Consider the following 17,640-nt stretch of genomic DNA (forward strand, 5'->3'; position numbering starts at 1 on the left):
TGATGACAGCTAGCTGTCAATGATTGTCTGGGTGCGTCATGGAGTGGCACCGTCCGGATGCGCAGGTTCAGATCAAGTCATCAGTGGCGTAGTTTGCTTCCCCCCAACACCCATATTAATGAAGTTTTGGGAAACTATGTAGTCCGCCATTTAGTAGTGGCAGCCATCTTGGATTTGCATTTTTCTTAAATAACTGTATTCTGCTAGTCAAGCCCTTTCATTTGATACCCATATTGATGGGGTTTTGGAAAACCCACATTGATGAGGTTTTGAGGAAGAAAGGGATCCGCCATTTTGTAGCGGCCGCTATCTTGGATTTACAAGATAATGAAATACGCAGTTTTGTAATGACTACAGAGATAAAGGTGTGTTCCAAATTTCAGATCAATCGATCAACAAGAAGGGGGTCAAATTTCTATTAATGTGGGACATGTTACAAACATACAAACAGATTACAGGGCAAGCTAAATAAAACCGTTTAATAACAACGATTCCGCTTAGAAACTATGAGGGTTTTATTTGTTTTTTCAATAATTTTCAAGTCTATAATAATCTTCGCATATTTTCAAATATCTTAAAAATAGAGACATGTAAAGACAATGTAAAGATTTGGCATCCCTGATTCGAGCGCTAAATTCTGTTTTTGACGTTTTGAGGGATGCGAGTGCGAGTAAATTCAAAAAAATTTGTAGTAGCTCGCACGCCGAATCACACATGACACTAACTGGCATGATGTGTTCACACGGTGTGAGTAGCTGTACTGCAGTAACTGACTAGACCGACTCGTATGCTTACTCGCACCGTCTGAACCCGGCTTTACTCGCCCTGGTGTTTTTATTATCACGCGTTTACCGTGGTCTTGTGGACATTGTGTTCAACCTCGCAATCAGCGAGTGGAGAATCCGCAACAAGGCCTGCCAAAGTGGCTGACTTTCATTTCTCGCCAATTTATCGCCATCGCAAATTGGAGTCGGACACGGTGGTCAGTCGCACGCACACAATATCAGTGTGGAAGAACGCGCTTAGTGGTGTTATACATCATTTCATTTGTGCCGAGCGCCCAACACGCGATCAGCCGATCGCTGCAATCATCCGATCGAGCAGCAGTCGTTACCGCAATCATCGCACTGGTGTGCGTTAGCAAGTAGTTTTATCATTTAATTTTTTTTTGTTTTTTTTTATTAGGTTATAGGAATCATTCAAACTATTGCAATTATCAGCCACATAAATGATGGATGAAGGTGGGGGGTCTTTTAATATGGAGATCTCCTTCGATGACTCCCTTTCCGTTGCACAAAAAGGTGCCGGAAAGTCGCTTAAGCGCGTTCCGTGTGATACAGAAGAGTCGTCGATTAAAAAGCCCCCCTCTAAGAAATCCACAAACCTCGCCACTCATCCCCCGAACCCCCCCCCCCCCCCGTTTTAACTCAACCATCGACCTCGCCTTCCTCATCTGTTACTCCTGATCCCTCTCAACCATCCACCTCATCTCCCCCCTCTACCGTCTCCGTTCCCGCCCAAACCACGTCCTCGTCTTCTTCTTCTGTTGTGTCCTCTCCCCGTGTCAAGGTTTATCCAGAGGATGCACCTGGAACTGGTCCCTGGGTTGTTTTCTTCCGGCCCAAACCCAACGGGAAATCGCTGAACGTCATTCAGATTATGAAAGATCTGACAAAAAATTATTCCTCCGTGGTCGAAATGAGAAAGGTTAGACCGAACAAACTGCGTGTTGTCGTGGCTGATCGGAAGCAAGCTAACGAGATTGTTGTCGACAATAGATTCATCCTTGAATATCGCGCCTATGTGCCCTGCCATAACGTAGAAATTTCGGGGGTGATTACAGAAACGGGTCTAACGAGCGAATTTATAAAAAAGGCAGATGGCAGATTTAAAAAGCTTCCTCTGTCGATAGTTAAAATTTTGGACTGCCAACAGTTAGGAAAAGTGTTCCAGGAAGAGGGAAAAACTAAATTCACGCCGTCCGACTCGTTTCGAGTAACTTTTGCTGGTTCCGCCCTCCCTGACTACGTTATGGTAGACAAATTGAGGCTACCACTGCGACTCTTCGTGCCAAAGCCCAAGACTTGCAACAAACGCAAGTCAGTTGGTCACACAGCAGATTATTGTGCCAACAAGGAGCGCTATGCCACTTGCGGAGAGCAACATGTGGGGAAATCCTGCAGTGCGACTGAGCATAAGTGTCCATATTGCGGAGGATCCCCACACGTGCTCTCAGCTTGTGAAACTTACAAGAGTCGCTGGGAGAAGCAGAAGCGCTCTTTAAAGGAACGCTCGAAACGCACTTTTGCGGAAATTTTAAAGGGCGCTTCTCCACTGGCTCAACAACAACAACAACCAATCTCAACACACAATACCTTTTCCGCGTTGCCAGTTGATGAAATGGAAGCGGACACAGCTAGCGGGGGCACACCGTTTATTTTCAAAGGGAATCCCCGGCGCAAAAATGTGACCACTCCCAAAGTTTAAGAACAAGTCCCCACGGTTATATCCTCTGTTAGCTTGCCTAAAAAATCGAGTGCAGCGGACAAGCAAAATCGGGTTCCTCCTGGCTTCCGTGGGAATATTTCATCTTCGAACGACCCAGCACTCGAGGGGACATCAAAAACCCCAACTGTCCCTATTTTTCCGTCCAGTTCAACTTCCCAATCGGGATTTATAAAGTTGTCTGACCTTTTGGATCAAATCTTCAAGTGTTTTAATGTTTCCGACTCCATCAGAACCATTGTCATCTCAATGCTTCCAGTATTAAAGACAATTTTGCAACAATTGATGCAAACATGGCCCCTCCTTGCAATGATTATCTCTCTTGATGTCTAATTCAAATAGAGAGGTCGGAGATATCACTGTTTTACAGTGGAATTGTCGTAGTCTTATCCCTAAATTGGATACATTCAAATTTTTAATTCATAACTTCAATTGTGATGTTTTTGCTCTGTCCGAAACTTGGCTTTCTTCGCGAGATGATATCTCTTTCCACGATTTTAATATTATACGCTTGAACCGTGATGATAGATACGGAGGGGTGCTTTTGGGTATCAATAAGTGCCACTCATTTTTTAGAATTGACCTTCCAACTATTGGAGGGATCGAAGCTGTTGCTTGTCATGCAAACATCAGAGGCAAAGACCTCTGTATTGTCAGCTTGTATTGGCCTCCGAGAGCTGCGGTTAGCCGCAAACAACTTGATGACATGTGCTCACTCCTTCCTGAGCCACGATTGATCTTGGGAGACTTCAACTCTCACGGAACTGCCTGGGGGGAACAGTACGACGACAATCGTTCATTGTTGATATATGACCTTTGTAACAGCTTCAATATGACCGTTTTGAATACTGGGGAAACAACACGTGTACATAAACCTCCTGCTAACCCAAGTGCTCTTGACCTCTCGCTTTGCTCGAATTCACTATCGTTAGATTGCAAGTGGAATGTAATCCAGGACCCCAACGGTAGTGATCACTTGCTAATCAAAATTTCCATCACCATTGGGTCGAATTCTTCTGAATCTATAAACATGGCATATGACCTCACAAGACACATTGACTGGAAAAAATATGTGGACGCGATTGCTCTAGCCATCAATTCCAGAGATGGTTTTCCTCCATTGGAGGAGTATAACTTCCTTTCTCGTTTGATATATGACAGCGCGGTTCGCGCTCAAACGAAATCCATCCCAGGTTCCACCATTCGCCGAAGGCCTCCCAATCCATGGTGGGATAGCCAATGTTCCAAGCTTTATGTAGAAAAATCGAATGCATTTAAAGCTTTTCGGAAACGTGGAACCCCTGAAAATTTTCAAATGTATTTAGCCCTTGAGAATCAGTTCAAAAATTTGATCAAAGGGAAAAAACGTGCTTATTGGCGAAATTTCGTGGGAGGTTTGTCACGAGAAACGTCAATGAAAAAAATATGGAAAGTGGCTCGAAACATGCGAAATCGCTCTTCAACGAATGAAAGCGAAGAATATTCACATCGATGGATTTTTAATTTTGCACGGAAGGTTTGTCCTGATTCCGCTCCTGTGCAAAAAATTGTTCGAGATATACCACAAGATAGGTGCGATCTAGATTCCGAGTTTTCGATGGTAGAATTCTCTTTTGCTCTCCTTTCTTGTAACAATTCTGCTCCAGGATCGGATCGAATTAAGTTCAACTTGTTGAAAAACCTCCCTGTTGTGGCGAAACATCGCTTGTTGAATTTATTCAATCGGTTTCTGGAACATAATATTGTTCCAGATGATTGGAGACAAGTACGAGTTATAGCTATTCAAAAACCCGGAAAACCCGCGTCCGACTTCAATTCGTACCGCCCAATAGCAATGCTGTCTTGTATACGGAAATTGTTGGAGAAAATGATCTTGTTTCGCCTTGATCGATGGGTTGAAACGAATGGCCTACTCTCAGATACACAATATGGGTTCCGCAGGGGCAAGGGGACGAATGATTGTCTTGCGTTGCTTTCTTGAGAAATTCAAATGGCTTACGCCGAAAAAAAGCAAATGGCTTCAGTATTCTTGGACATAAAGGGGGCTTTCGATTCTGTTTCAATAGAGGTTTTGTCGGACAAATTACACTCTCGGGGTCTGCCGCCTCTATTGAATAATATGTTATATAACTTGCTTTGTGAGAAACATTTGAAATTTTCTCACGGAGATTCGGCAGTAAGTCGGGTCTCTTACATGGGCCTCCCCCAGGGCTCATGTTTAAGCCCCCTTTTGTACAACTTCTATGTAAGCGACATCGACAATTGCCTTACACAAAATTGCAGCTTAAGACAACTTGCAGATGATGGAGTGGTGTCTGTCGTAGGATCAAATGAATCCGACCTGCAAGAACCCTTACAAGATACTTTGAACAATTTTTCAACCTGGGCCATTGGGCTAGGGATCGAATTCTCCACGGAGAAAACAGAGATGGTGTTTTTTTCTAGGAAGCATAGACCAGCAAAACCAAAGTTTCAACTTTTGGGTAAACCGATCACTTATGCTATGTCATTCAAGTATCTCGAGGTCTGGTTCGACTCCAAATGTACTTGGGGGCCCATATTAGGTATCTGAGTAAAAAATGTCAGCAAAGAATAAACTTTCTCCGTACAATTACCGGCACCTGGTGGGGAGCCCATCCCGAAGATCTTATAATGTTGTATAGAACAACTATTCTCTCAGTGATGGAGTATGGAAGTTTCTGTTTTCAATCAGCTGCCAAAACACACTTAATTAAACTCGAGCGAATTCAGTATCTTTGTCTCCGTATTGCGTTGGGATGTATGCCCTCAACGCATACCATGAGTCTCGAGGTTTTGGCAGGCCCACTCCCACTAAAAGATCGCTTCAATTTATTATCTCTTCGGTTCTTCATCCGGTGTAAGGTCATGAACCCATTGGTGATCGGAAATTTTGAGCAGCTGATCGAGCTAAATTTTCACTCCGGATTCATGAGTTCATATCATGAATTCATCTCCATGCAGGTTGATCCTTCTTCGTATATTCCCAACCGTGTTTGTTTCCCTGACTACATCAATTCCTCTGTGCATTTTGATCTGTCCATGAAGCAAGATATCCATGGATATTCAGATTACCAACGATCGAGGATCGCTCCAACGATCTTCGATGAAAAATATAGGGGTATCAATTGTGATAATATGTACTTTACTGATGTGTCCACTATAAATAAGTCCACAGGATTTGGAGTGTTCAACGAATTTTTTAGCACCTCACACAGTCTTCAGAATCCTTGCTCAGTGTATATTGCTGAATTGGCAGCAATACACTGGGCGCTGGACAGCGTCGCCTCACGACCTGTTGAACACTATTACATTGTAACGGATAGTCTTAGCTCTGTCGAAGCTATCCGTTCAGTGAGGCCGGAAAAGCACTCGCCGTACTTCCTTGAGAGAATACGAGAAATTTTGAGTGCTTTATCCAGACGCTGTTATGTCATTACCTTTGTCTGGGTCCCTTCACATTGCTCCATTTCGGGTAATGAGAGGGCTGACTCATTAGCAAAGGTAGGTGCAGTTGAAGGCGATATTTATCAGCGTCAAATCGCCTTCAATGAATTTTATTCTTTAGTTCGTAAAAATACCATCGCTAACTGGCAACGCAAGTGGAACGAAGATGAATTGGGCCGGTGGTTCCACTCGATTATCCCTAAGGTTAGCCTCAAACCATGGTTCAAAAGTCTGGACTTGAGTCGGGACTTTATTCGGACCTTCTCCCGACTCATGTCCAATTACTGTTCTTTAGATGCGCTGCGACGTGCACCCGTGGCCGAGTGGTTAGCGTCATAACTAACATGCCGGGTGTTCGGGTTCGATTCCCGTTCTGGTCGGGGGAATTTTTCGTCAAAGAAATTTCCTCCGACTTGCACTGTGATCACGCGTATTCTAGAGCTTGCCACTCAGAATGCATTCAAGGCGTGTTATTTGGCATAGAAATCTTAACTAAGTACTAATAAAAATGACGCAAGTAATACTACGTTGAGACGGCGAAGTTCCTCTAGGAACGTTAGTGCCATTGAAGAAGAAGAAGAAGATGCGCTGCTTTTTCGTTTCAAGCTTGCCGACAGCAATCTCTGCGTTTGTGGCCATGGTTACCACGACATCGAACACGTTGTTTGGTCGTGCGAGCTATATCTTGTCGCCAGATCGAATTTAGAAAACTCCCTTCGGGCCCGAGGAAGGCAGCCCAATGTGCCGGTGAGAGATGTGTTGGCTCGGTTAGACCTTGATTACATGTCCCAAATATATGTTTTCCTTAAAGATATCGATCTTCGAGTGTGATTCTTCTTACATCCTTTCCCCCCCCCCATTTTCCCCTCCTTTTCGTCCTTCGCGAGCTATCGGTTCCCTAACATAAGAATAAGTTAAATTGTTAATACATATTAGATGTGAGGATAGTTTAAGAATTCAGTGTGATGTGTGAGTATGAATGTGAAAGTGAGTGTGAGTGTGAGTGTGAACATGGTTACAATCTCCTTACATCCCATCCTTTTCCTAAGGAAAATGTGTCACCCTTCTAAACTCGAGACGACCGCGATTAATCGGTTTCCTATTTCATTAACCGTAGAATTAAGAAAACATGTTAATAGTAAAAGTATAGTTGAGAGTTTGGCTTCTTTAAACCTATGTAACTGAGCCTGTACAAATAAACGAATTATAAAAAAAAAACCAGAAGAACTGGAATCGTGTACGCCATGGCACAACTTTGTTTTGAACCCCCTCACTTCAACAGTTTGTAACTTTTCTAATTATCATAATTTTTTCCGTTCAATTTTTGTTTTATTGTTGAAATATGGATAATCAAATAATGACATAATGGATGGTAAAAATATTCTTTGCTTATTTTTTTCGAAGCTCACAAAAACGTCCGAAATTCGTACCTCTACACTTGAATACCCCCATAAATCGATCGTGATTGATGTGCTGTAACGTTTCCATGAACGTACAACTATTGTTCGGACAGCTGAGGACAGAAGGCCAAGACACAGACACCGCGAACAAGACGATGGATTCGAAATGTATACGAAGAAATGTCTGCATAAACATATCTTTCCATTTATTAAGACTTACAAAGGTCCAGTGAAGCTTTGGCCAGATTTGGCGAGCTGCCACACAGTCCAGAGAAACTTCAGTGGTACCGTAAACCATGGGCAAATTGATCACAATTTTCAGAAAAATGTGAATATATCCGAAATTCTTTATTAGATTTATACCTAATTATTTTTGAAATCAGTACTGGTGCTAAGGCCACAAAACGTTCTGGAATGTTTTGTTGAATAAAATCCTTGAGCGTTAATTTGGAAATTTTTCAGCGGAAAATTTCAAAGTTTAGCTTCAGGGTGAAATTGATCAATCTATGTTTTTCGGGATTTTCTAATGTCATATGCAAAAAAAATGTATACAAAATCTATTATTTCTTCACCTACGATCATTTGAATGACAATTCATGGGTTTGAGGATACAAAAACCTGAGTTAATCCACCTAAAGGTGGGGTCATGCCTTTCCGTAACTCGATTTAATCACTGATCTGTAGGTCATCCGGAGACCATTCCGGTTATCCTAAGGGGCTGTCCACATACCACGTGGACAACTTTAGGGGGGGTAGGGGGTGATAAAATGTCCATGATGAAATCGTTTATTTTTGTAGCATACTCCGTTACTATAAAAAAGTTCGATCATAGGAAATAGCTTGGTCATTCACAGTTTACGTGAGATAAAATACATGAACTTTTGACTGGGCAGCTCAATTCATTTACTGATAAATATGGCGATTTTTAAAATTCTTGATTCGGACCTTCTCCCAACTCATGTCCAATTACTGTTCTTTAGATGCGCTGCTTTTTCGTTTCAAGCTTGCCGACAGCAATCTCTGCGTTTGTGGCCATGGTTACCACGACATCGAACACGTTGTTTGGTCGTGCGAGCTATATCTTGTCGCCAGATCGAATTTAGAAAACTCCCTTCGGGCCCGAGGAAGGCAGCCCAATGTGCCGATGAGAGATGTGTTGGCTCGGTTAGACCTTGATTACATGTCCCAAATATATGTTTTCCTTAAAGATATCGATCTTCGAGTGTGATTCTTCTTACATCCTTTCCCCCCCCCCCATTTTCCCCTCCTTTTCGTCCTTCGCGAGCTATCGGTTCCCTAACATAAGAATAAGTTAAATTGTTAATACATATTAGATGTGAGGATAGTTTAAGAATTCAGTGTGATGTGTGAGTATGAATGTGAAAGTGAGTGTGAGTGTGAGTGTGAACATGGTTACAATCTCCTTACATCCCATCCTTTTCCTAAGGAAAATGTGTCACCCTTCTAAACTCGAGACGACCGCGATTAATCGGTTTCCTATTTCATTAACCGTAGAATTAAGAAAACATGTTAATAGTAAAAGTATAGTTGAGAGTTTGGCTTCTTTAAACCTATGTAACTGAGCCTGTACAAATAAACGAATTATAAAAAAAACCAGAAGAACTGGAATCGTGTACGCCATGGCACAACTTTTTTTGAACCCCCTCACTTCAACAGTTTGTAACTTTTCTAATTATCATAATTTTTTCCGTTCAATTTTTGTTTTATTGTTGAAATATGGATAATCAAATAATGACATAATGGATGGTAAAAATATTCTTTGCTTATTTTTTTCGAAGCTCACAAAAACGTCCGAAATTCGTACCTCTACACTTGAATACCCCCATAAATCGATCGTGATTGATGTGCTGTAACGTTTCCATGAACGTACAACTATTGTTCGGACAGCTGAGGACAGAAGGCCAAGACACAGACACCGCGAATGGATTCGAAATGTATACGAAGAAATGTCTGCATAAACATATCTTTCCATTTATTAAGACTTACAAAGGTCCAGTGAAGCTTTGGCCAGATTTGGCGAGCTGCCACACAGTCCAGAGAAACTTCAGTGGTACCGTAAACCATGGGCAAATTGATCACAATTTTCAGAAAAATGTGAATATATCCGAAATTCTTTATTAGATTTATACCTAATTATTTTTGAAATCAGTACTGGTGCTAAGGCCACAAAACGTTCTGGAATGTTTTGTTGAATAAAATCCTTGAGCGTTAATTTGGAAATTTTTCAGCGGAAAATTTCAAAGTTTAGCTTCAGGGTGAAATTTATCAATCTATGTTTTTCGGGATTTTCTAATGTCATATGCAAAAAAAATGTATACAAAATCTATTATTTCTTCACCTACGATCATTTGAATGATAATTCATGGGTTTGAGGATACAAAAACCTGAGTTAATCCACCTAAAGGTGGGGTCATGCCTTTCCGTAACTCGATTTAATCACTGATCTGTAGGTCATCCGGAGACCATTCCGGTTATCCTAAGGGGCTGTCCACATACCACGTGGACAACTTTAGGGGGGGTAGGGGGTGATAAAATGTCCACGCTTGTCCACGGAGAGGGGGGAGGGGGTATACACTGAGTCCACGTGGACAGGAAGATTATTTTGTTTAAACACAATCATCTATACATTCAAAATTAAATTAAATAGTACATGTTCAAGAATTTTAAAAATCGCCATATTTATCAGTAAATGAATTGAGCTGCCCAGTCAAAAGTTCATGTATTTTATCTCACGTAAACTGTGAATGACCAAGCTATTACCTATGATCGAACTTTTTTATAGTAACGGAGTATGCTACAAAAATAAACGATTTCATCATTGTTGATGTTTTATGAAATGCGTAAATGGTTTTTTTATCTAATATAACAGTTAGTCATAGGATACTAATGTCTGTATAGTTTCTCATACAGAATAGCGCGTAAAATCATTCTTCCAAAGTGTTTTAATTTCGTCAATTTCTAGGAAAAAATATTTACATTCGCGTGAGATTGTCCATGCACCACTAGTCGTCAAACTTAAAACAATTGAGCCAGTATTCTGATAAGAATATACATGGAATTAGGTAGCTGATTCGGAATATTTCAGGAGGTGATAGAGGATCATATTTGATGAAAAAGATTCTTCTACGCATATGGTCATTTCTCAAGTAGGACACCGTTGTAGAACTTTTCTTGAGCCTAATTTCATGTCTTGAACTAACTCTAATTTAAAAAACATTAAATTTAATGTAATTAAGAAACCTTAACAAGTAAAGAAGAACTTTAAAATGTAGTGTCTTTTATGGGTTTTTATTAATTTTCCAAAACACATGATAAACTGGATTGTTTTTATCAACCAAATTGAAGCTCTTCAACCACTCTACAATTCTTTCCTTGATGCCACACTGTTTTCCTTCTTGTTATCTTCCCCTAATTTAAATGTTTCGCAACAGAATTTTATGCAAAATTTCCTCAAATGGAAGCAATTGAATCGTGCTAAGCAGCGTACTTTTTGAATCAAAATCAGTTTAAGGCAAAAAAAGAAATGTTCAATAATTATTCCGTAGTTGAGATTTGAACATAAGTGTAGTGTTGTGACTAAACGAAGGCAATAGCAACTCAATTATAGTTTAATTGTACATTTATTGTATAACGGTAATACATGGATGTTTCCTCGTTACGATCTTATACTTGAATGGCTGAAAGCCTTTTTTCACCTTTATTCTGTGTTTAGAGGTTGGTAGCTTGTCGGTAACAGTGTTGCTAAGCTGCTGGTCATACATTTCTTACAATAAGTGTGGAAGATTTTTATCATCAAACATGATCCTCTATCACCTGAAATATTCCGGCTCGACTACCTAACAACCTGTATAAGAAAATTTCTTTGAATTTTAATAGAAAGTTAATTGATCTCTCAAAAACTTATTTCAATCGGGAAGAGTTATATATATTTTTTTTAAATGAACAAATTTAAAAAAATGGATGAGGAGGGGCAGTGGCTGTTTTATTTGGCGTCGAATTACTCTCTAGTAAACTGTTGAAATTTCATAAGTGATTATTTGATAAGGATTCCAGTGGAGGAAAATCAAAACAACATAAATGGGAAAAACTAAAGAACAATACAAATAACTTTTGGGGCAAGGTTAGTAAAAACTCAATGAGTCGCGAGTTTCTTTATGTAAGTTTTCCCCACGAGCTCTTTGGAAGCCATCTAGACACTTAATGAAGAATGGTCAATAAGCAGATGAAAAATAAGAAAATATAAATTGAAAATATTTTTAATACGCTATTAGTGCCCTCTGAAAATACCCCGAACTATTGCGGTAAAGGTTTCGTATTGTGTTGACGACTAAAAGTGAATCGAGTCAAAAAAAGAGGAGCAAAATGCCACATCGAAAATTTTGAGTGATTTTTGAAACGCTTTAACTCTGTTATAAAATAATGCATTCGTCAAAGTAACAACTGGACCTTGCATAGAATATTGTCATGTTTGCAGTGGGCAGTTTTGACCATCGATTTGCTGTGCGTTCATTATTTCATGAAATATTCTTAATTCAAAATTAAACCATAATTTTTCATAGAGAATACCTTTGTAGTAAATAGTCCTACTGAAATTTTCTATGGATCAAATGGAAGCGAAATAATCAGGTTGATTAGATTGTTATTGGGAATATATTTTAGAAATCAATAGAAACTTCAAAAGCAAACCAAAAACACTTTATTTTTGTTGCAATGTCTTGTCTACAACGCATATACATATCAAACTAAGAATACATACGTACGATATCCCTAAACTAGAAATTTGTAGCTAGGAAATGCTGTATTTTTTATTTTCATATAATCAATTATATCGAAGCTACAGGTGCTCCGAAATAGCTTTAAAGTTTCGACCCGTTACTCCTCAATCCTTTGTCAAGTGAAGATCTATAAATATCAGTTAATGCTTCCTACTTCATCTTTTCTTTTCCTGAAATTCTTTTTAATTGATAAAAAAATCTATGCATATAAAATGTTCTATTCGTTTTGGTGCGCTTCAAAAACTCGAAAAATTCGGCACTGATGAGGCTCATATACAATATACAATCCACTTCAAGGATTGTTGTTGCTACTGCCAGTACCTCAGGAAGCTTTAAGATTTTCAGATAGAATAAACACACTTCTGAGATAAAGCTGTGAACGTAAATTAACTTTCTAATATTGTATATGTATCTTTGGAATTATTTGTTTTATATTCGGATGCGGATTGTTCAACTATATATTACGCGTTTCCGTGTTGTTGTTTTTTTCTTCTTTTCTTCTACAATAACACATGCCAAAGTCATATTCTAGGGGTCTTGCAAAAAACTGCAGTACAAACCATCCGTACTATAAATTAATAAAAAGTATAGTATAAACAGTATAATATTATGGTTATGATTTTATTATTTTACATTCAACACATTTCGACTGGTTCGTTTAGTTCCATTGGTGGTTTTGGCTGGTGATTTAAGTTCCATTTTTGGAAGAATGCGGGAGTGAGAATTGAACTCGTGATCTCTGCATGAGAGATATGGATGTTACCACTACGCCAGATCGCCTCCCGTTTCCGTGTTGGGAAACCAGATAGTCTTTATATCTTCGCTGATAATAGAAAAACAAAGTATTACAAGTATTTCAAAATTAAACTCATATGAAACATATGTTTTGTTTTGCAATAAAGCCTCAATGTGTCACAGCAAAGTGTGGCATGGTACAGCTAGTGAAATTTGAAACAACATAAACTCAAATGGACTTAAAATTTAACTTTTGCGCAATTCGGCTATTTCCTCAAATAAAAAAGTAAAAATGTCCACGTGGACAACTGGGGGAGGGGTATGAAAATGTCCACGCTTGTCCACGGAGGGGGAGGGGGAGTCCAAAATCATGCTTTTTCTGTCCACGTGGTATGTGGACAGCCCCTAATGTGGTCAAAAATCCTTGAAATTGTCACCAATGAGCTAGTTTTGCCAAAACAAGACGTTCTATATGCTGCATGATGGGATTCAGTTCTGGTCATTCGTCGTGCTGTTTTTGTAAAAAATGTTTTTCTCACTTGTTTAAATAGTAATTACAAATATTTGATTACTTATTAAACCCATCAAATATCGGCTAGAAGTGGATTAATATGTTTGGCGTCTATAAATATTGTTTTGATGTGTTGAAAATATGTTTCTTTACCATAGTTAAAAAAGAAAACGAAAATGCTATTTAGAAAAATATTGTTTTTTATGCAATTTAATAAGTGATTCGCTGAGAGCCATTGGCAAAAAGAACCTTCAGATGATTCTTGAATATGTCAGATCAAAAAAGTTTAGAATTAATTTGCATAATACCTCTGAAAATTTATTTTTGTTTTCAGTAAAACCTATGACCAATTTCACCCCGGTGATCAATTTGCCCCCGGATGACGGTACCATGACAATGGGATCAATTACATTGAAAAAGGCCTCAATGGGAGGCCTCCAATTCCGTCTAATCGAAAAATATCGGGCAATTGTCAAGCGGAAATGGAAAAGAAGGGCGCCAGAGTAACTCGGGAGGCTTCAGACATGAAGTAACGTAACATTTAGGGGGTCTCCGTAGCCACATTGGTTACGCGTTCGCTTAGTAAGCGATCGATCGTGAGTTCAAAACTCAGGGCCCTCATTGACCATCTTTGTGTTGTTATAGAATATCTACGTCCATGCAACAATCATCAGCGATGGAGATCGATCCACGGTCGAAATAAGATCGATTCATCCATACAACTGCTCTGCCCTGCAGACACATCGGGCTACTGTTCTATAAATAACTCAACAATGATCAATCAACTGTCTCCGCTGTCCGGTGGTCCAACAGGATAATGGAAGAACAGAAAGAATAACTCTTACGCCTAAATGGCTACTGTGTGAATGTACCATATGTAATGGTATAGAAGGAATACTGGCGAATGGCAACTGTGTAATGTGCTAATTATAGATATGATGATAACCATGTGACATTTACACGATTAAAATTCGGCTCTGTTACAGCTAAAATGCTAATGAGCCTTAAATAAATAAATGGGATAAAAAAAAAAACGTAACATTTTTTTTCCATACATTATTGGAATACTTATTTTGTAGTAGATTACAGATAAAACCAGCTCAAATATATTAAATTTGTAATCCCATGGGAAATGTATGAATGCTCTTGTATGAGACTAATTGTGAGTAGAATTTCAGTACTATCACCTAAATTATATTTAACATTATTTTTGTGCTAAACTATGAAATGAACGATTAGCTTCAAGGAAGCTGAAAGAGAAACCCCAACAACAGAATTTTTGAAAAAATTGTGTGGGTTATATCTATGATATAACCGCAAGGTTGACGTGGGACTATCTTAGCGTAGCAATCATTTATTTGTATTGATTAAATTTTTGATTGAATGAAACAATTCTCGAATTCAATTAAATTCAATATATTTGCTTTGTGTGGAGGCGATCTGGCGTAGTGGTAACATCCGTTCCTCTCACGCTCAAGGTCACGAGTTCAATTCTCACTCCCGACATTCTTTCAAAAATGGAAGTTAAAAGTGACGAACCAGCCAAAATGTGTTGAAAATCACTATAATACAGAAAAAAAAATATTTGAATTGAGTTGAGTTGAGTTGAAGTTGAGTAAAAAGATTGTATAATTCCATATAAGGTCAATTCATGCATTCTAATTCTTCGTTACAAGTAAATTTAATAACAATCTTTTTACGTTTGGTATGATGCCTAGGACAAAATATGTGAACAAAAATCAAACGATTATTTTATTTTACGTTTTCTTCTCAAGTTTGCATCTCTAAAGTGTACGTATTTCTCGAACCGCGAATTTGCTTGATTTGATGAACTCAGGCACTCAGTTCACTCAGGCACTCAGTTTCGATTTTAACATGTACGTCGAACGCATATTGTTTAATCAATAGGCGTTATCGCAGCAAATGGTTATCACCATTTTGCCTAATCATCAAATGGTATGCGTAGGAATTCAGTGAGCAGAAGATATGAAGGCATATCCTTCAATGCAATCTTGAATAACCGAGCCATAGCGTGGTGTTCGTACCCGCTTCTGTAATCCGTGTTAGGAAAACACTTTTCGGAGTGCAAAAAAATATGTGAGTGCAGAAGTACCCCCGGTAGACCGTTTTAAGGAAACATATTCTAGTTTGCACAAAGGCAAGCGAGTACAAAAGTACTAAGTACTCGCAGTTTACATTTATTTGCTGAACCGATTTCCCCTGACATCTTGGTTTTAAAGTCTGCAAAACACATTTCAGTCGGAACAAAAATGCCCCCGACTTGCATGAATTTGCAATGCCAATTTCCTCAGACACCTTGGTTCTAAAGTCTGTATTAGGGAAACACATTTCAGTCGGAACAAAAATACCACAACTTTCATGTATTTGCAATGCCGATTTCACCACACTTCATTGATTTGAAGTCTGTGTTAGGGAAACACATTTCAGTCGGAACAAAAATGCTTCCGACTTACATGTATTTGGAGCGTAAATTTCCCAACGCTCCATGGATCTGAAGTCTGTATTAGGGAAACACATTTCAGTCGGAACAAAATTACCCCCGACTTTCATGTATTTGCAATGCCGATCTCTCCAACGCTGCTTGGTTTTGAAGTCTGTGTTAGGGAATACATTTCGGTGAGAAAAAAAGTCCCCATACTTTCATCTATTTGCAATGCCGATTTCCCCAAGGCTGCTTGGTTTTGATGGCTGTGTTAGGGAAACCGTAGATCGGGCCAATCAAAATTAGGCAATTAGGGTGTTTAGATAATGCTTAACATTTTACAGTTATTCAATTGTTTATCTAATGGAAGATAACATTTTATTAATTGCGATAGAAGCGTAGAAATATTTCCTATCAATTGATGCAAACATCTTTCCGATCCAGTAAGAAATGTTCAAGTTATAAGCATTCAGAATCTTTCATTTTTTCCGGCATGTCCTGTGTTTAGGTTTTCATTTTGCCCCCCATATACTCCGGTTAGACGTAGTCCCACGTCAAAACTTTTGCTGCCTGTTTTAGCAGATCATAATTCACAAGGTTCAGATAATCGTTAACTATGTAATTTAAATCGGCAATAATGTAATTAAAATGCAATAATGTGCTGAAGCTCTGTTATAGAAACTCCTATGCAATCCAATGATAATCGAAAATGCTCAATGATAGAATTGTTAGTATCAAATATTTGCATATGTGTGGTGCGGTACTAGATACGAGGTGGATTCAGTCCAAAGCATAGTGTGAGCACCGACTTTCCTGGAGCAACATTATTGTCCCGCGCTGTTTTAGTCGGATTTGACTTTCTACCAAAACGGTACAAAAGTCATGGATTGGTATAACGCCATCACCGTGTGCAGGCGATGTTGAAGGACAAGAATCCTTCCAACATCCCAAATATTGGGCCATAATTGGGCAAGCGGTACCTAGAGAATACCCAAAGAACTGGTGGAAGCGAGAAACAGTTTAAGGCTGCGGCGGACAAAGTGGACGGGGTGGTTGTACAGAATCTAATGGCAGAAGTTAGAAGAAAGGTCCAGCTATCCGGTTATAAAACCGGATAGTAAACTGAATATTTCTTTTTTAACTTACTTTCATTGAACAAAATTACACGCATCCTTGTTTGACGAAATTTTGATCGTAGCACACTTTAATTTCGTAGTCCCACGTCAACAGATGCGGTCGTGTTTTGGGCACTATCCTTCTAGTTTATTTAGGCCAAATGATAGTGGATTATCTCAAACATTTGAACATTTGTTGTTACTGAAACAATGCAATATAGAGCGACCGATGCTGAAACGACAGTATTTAGTTCTGTAGTTAATCCTTGTTAATAATATCTTTTCTCTCTTTTTACAGTCTCTGGAGTTCTATTTTGCGATTATTCTCATTCGCATTGTTTGCGTTCAAACAATCTTCTGTGAAAATTGAATATTTTATCATATTTTTCATTGATGGTATTATACAATGCTTAGAAGAAAAATGCAATCGTCGATATATTTTGTATACATCACAAATCAATACTGATTGATTCAACAAATTTTGTTTGGGACATAACCGCTTGAGTTACCCTTAGCTACGGCGAACAATAGAGTACTACAAATGAAAATAAATACGGGCTTACCGGGTGTTATTCCGCTATAACTGAAGGCTTAAGTTGCGATGTTACACACAAGTGATAATAAACTCTGTTAGTTTTCAAAACACGTCCACTGCACACAAGCTCCACAC

General features: G+C 39.0%; 1 protein-coding gene across 1 annotated transcript in view; it reads right to left on the minus strand.

Annotated features, from left to right (window-relative positions):
* LOC129767894 (microtubule-associated protein futsch) overlaps positions 1-17,640 on the minus strand; it is a 99,924-nt gene extending 82,284 nt beyond the window's left edge. Inside the window, exon 1 of the mRNA XM_055769154.1 lies at positions 17,534-17,640. The gene's annotated coding sequence lies outside the window, so the exon portion shown is untranslated. The remainder of the gene's footprint in view (positions 1-17,533) is intronic.

The sequence above is a fragment of the Toxorhynchites rutilus genome, chromosome 2, assembly GCF_029784135.1.
Source record: "Toxorhynchites rutilus septentrionalis strain SRP chromosome 2, ASM2978413v1, whole genome shotgun sequence".
NCBI classification, from domain to species: Eukaryota; Metazoa; Arthropoda; class Insecta; order Diptera; family Culicidae; genus Toxorhynchites; species Toxorhynchites rutilus.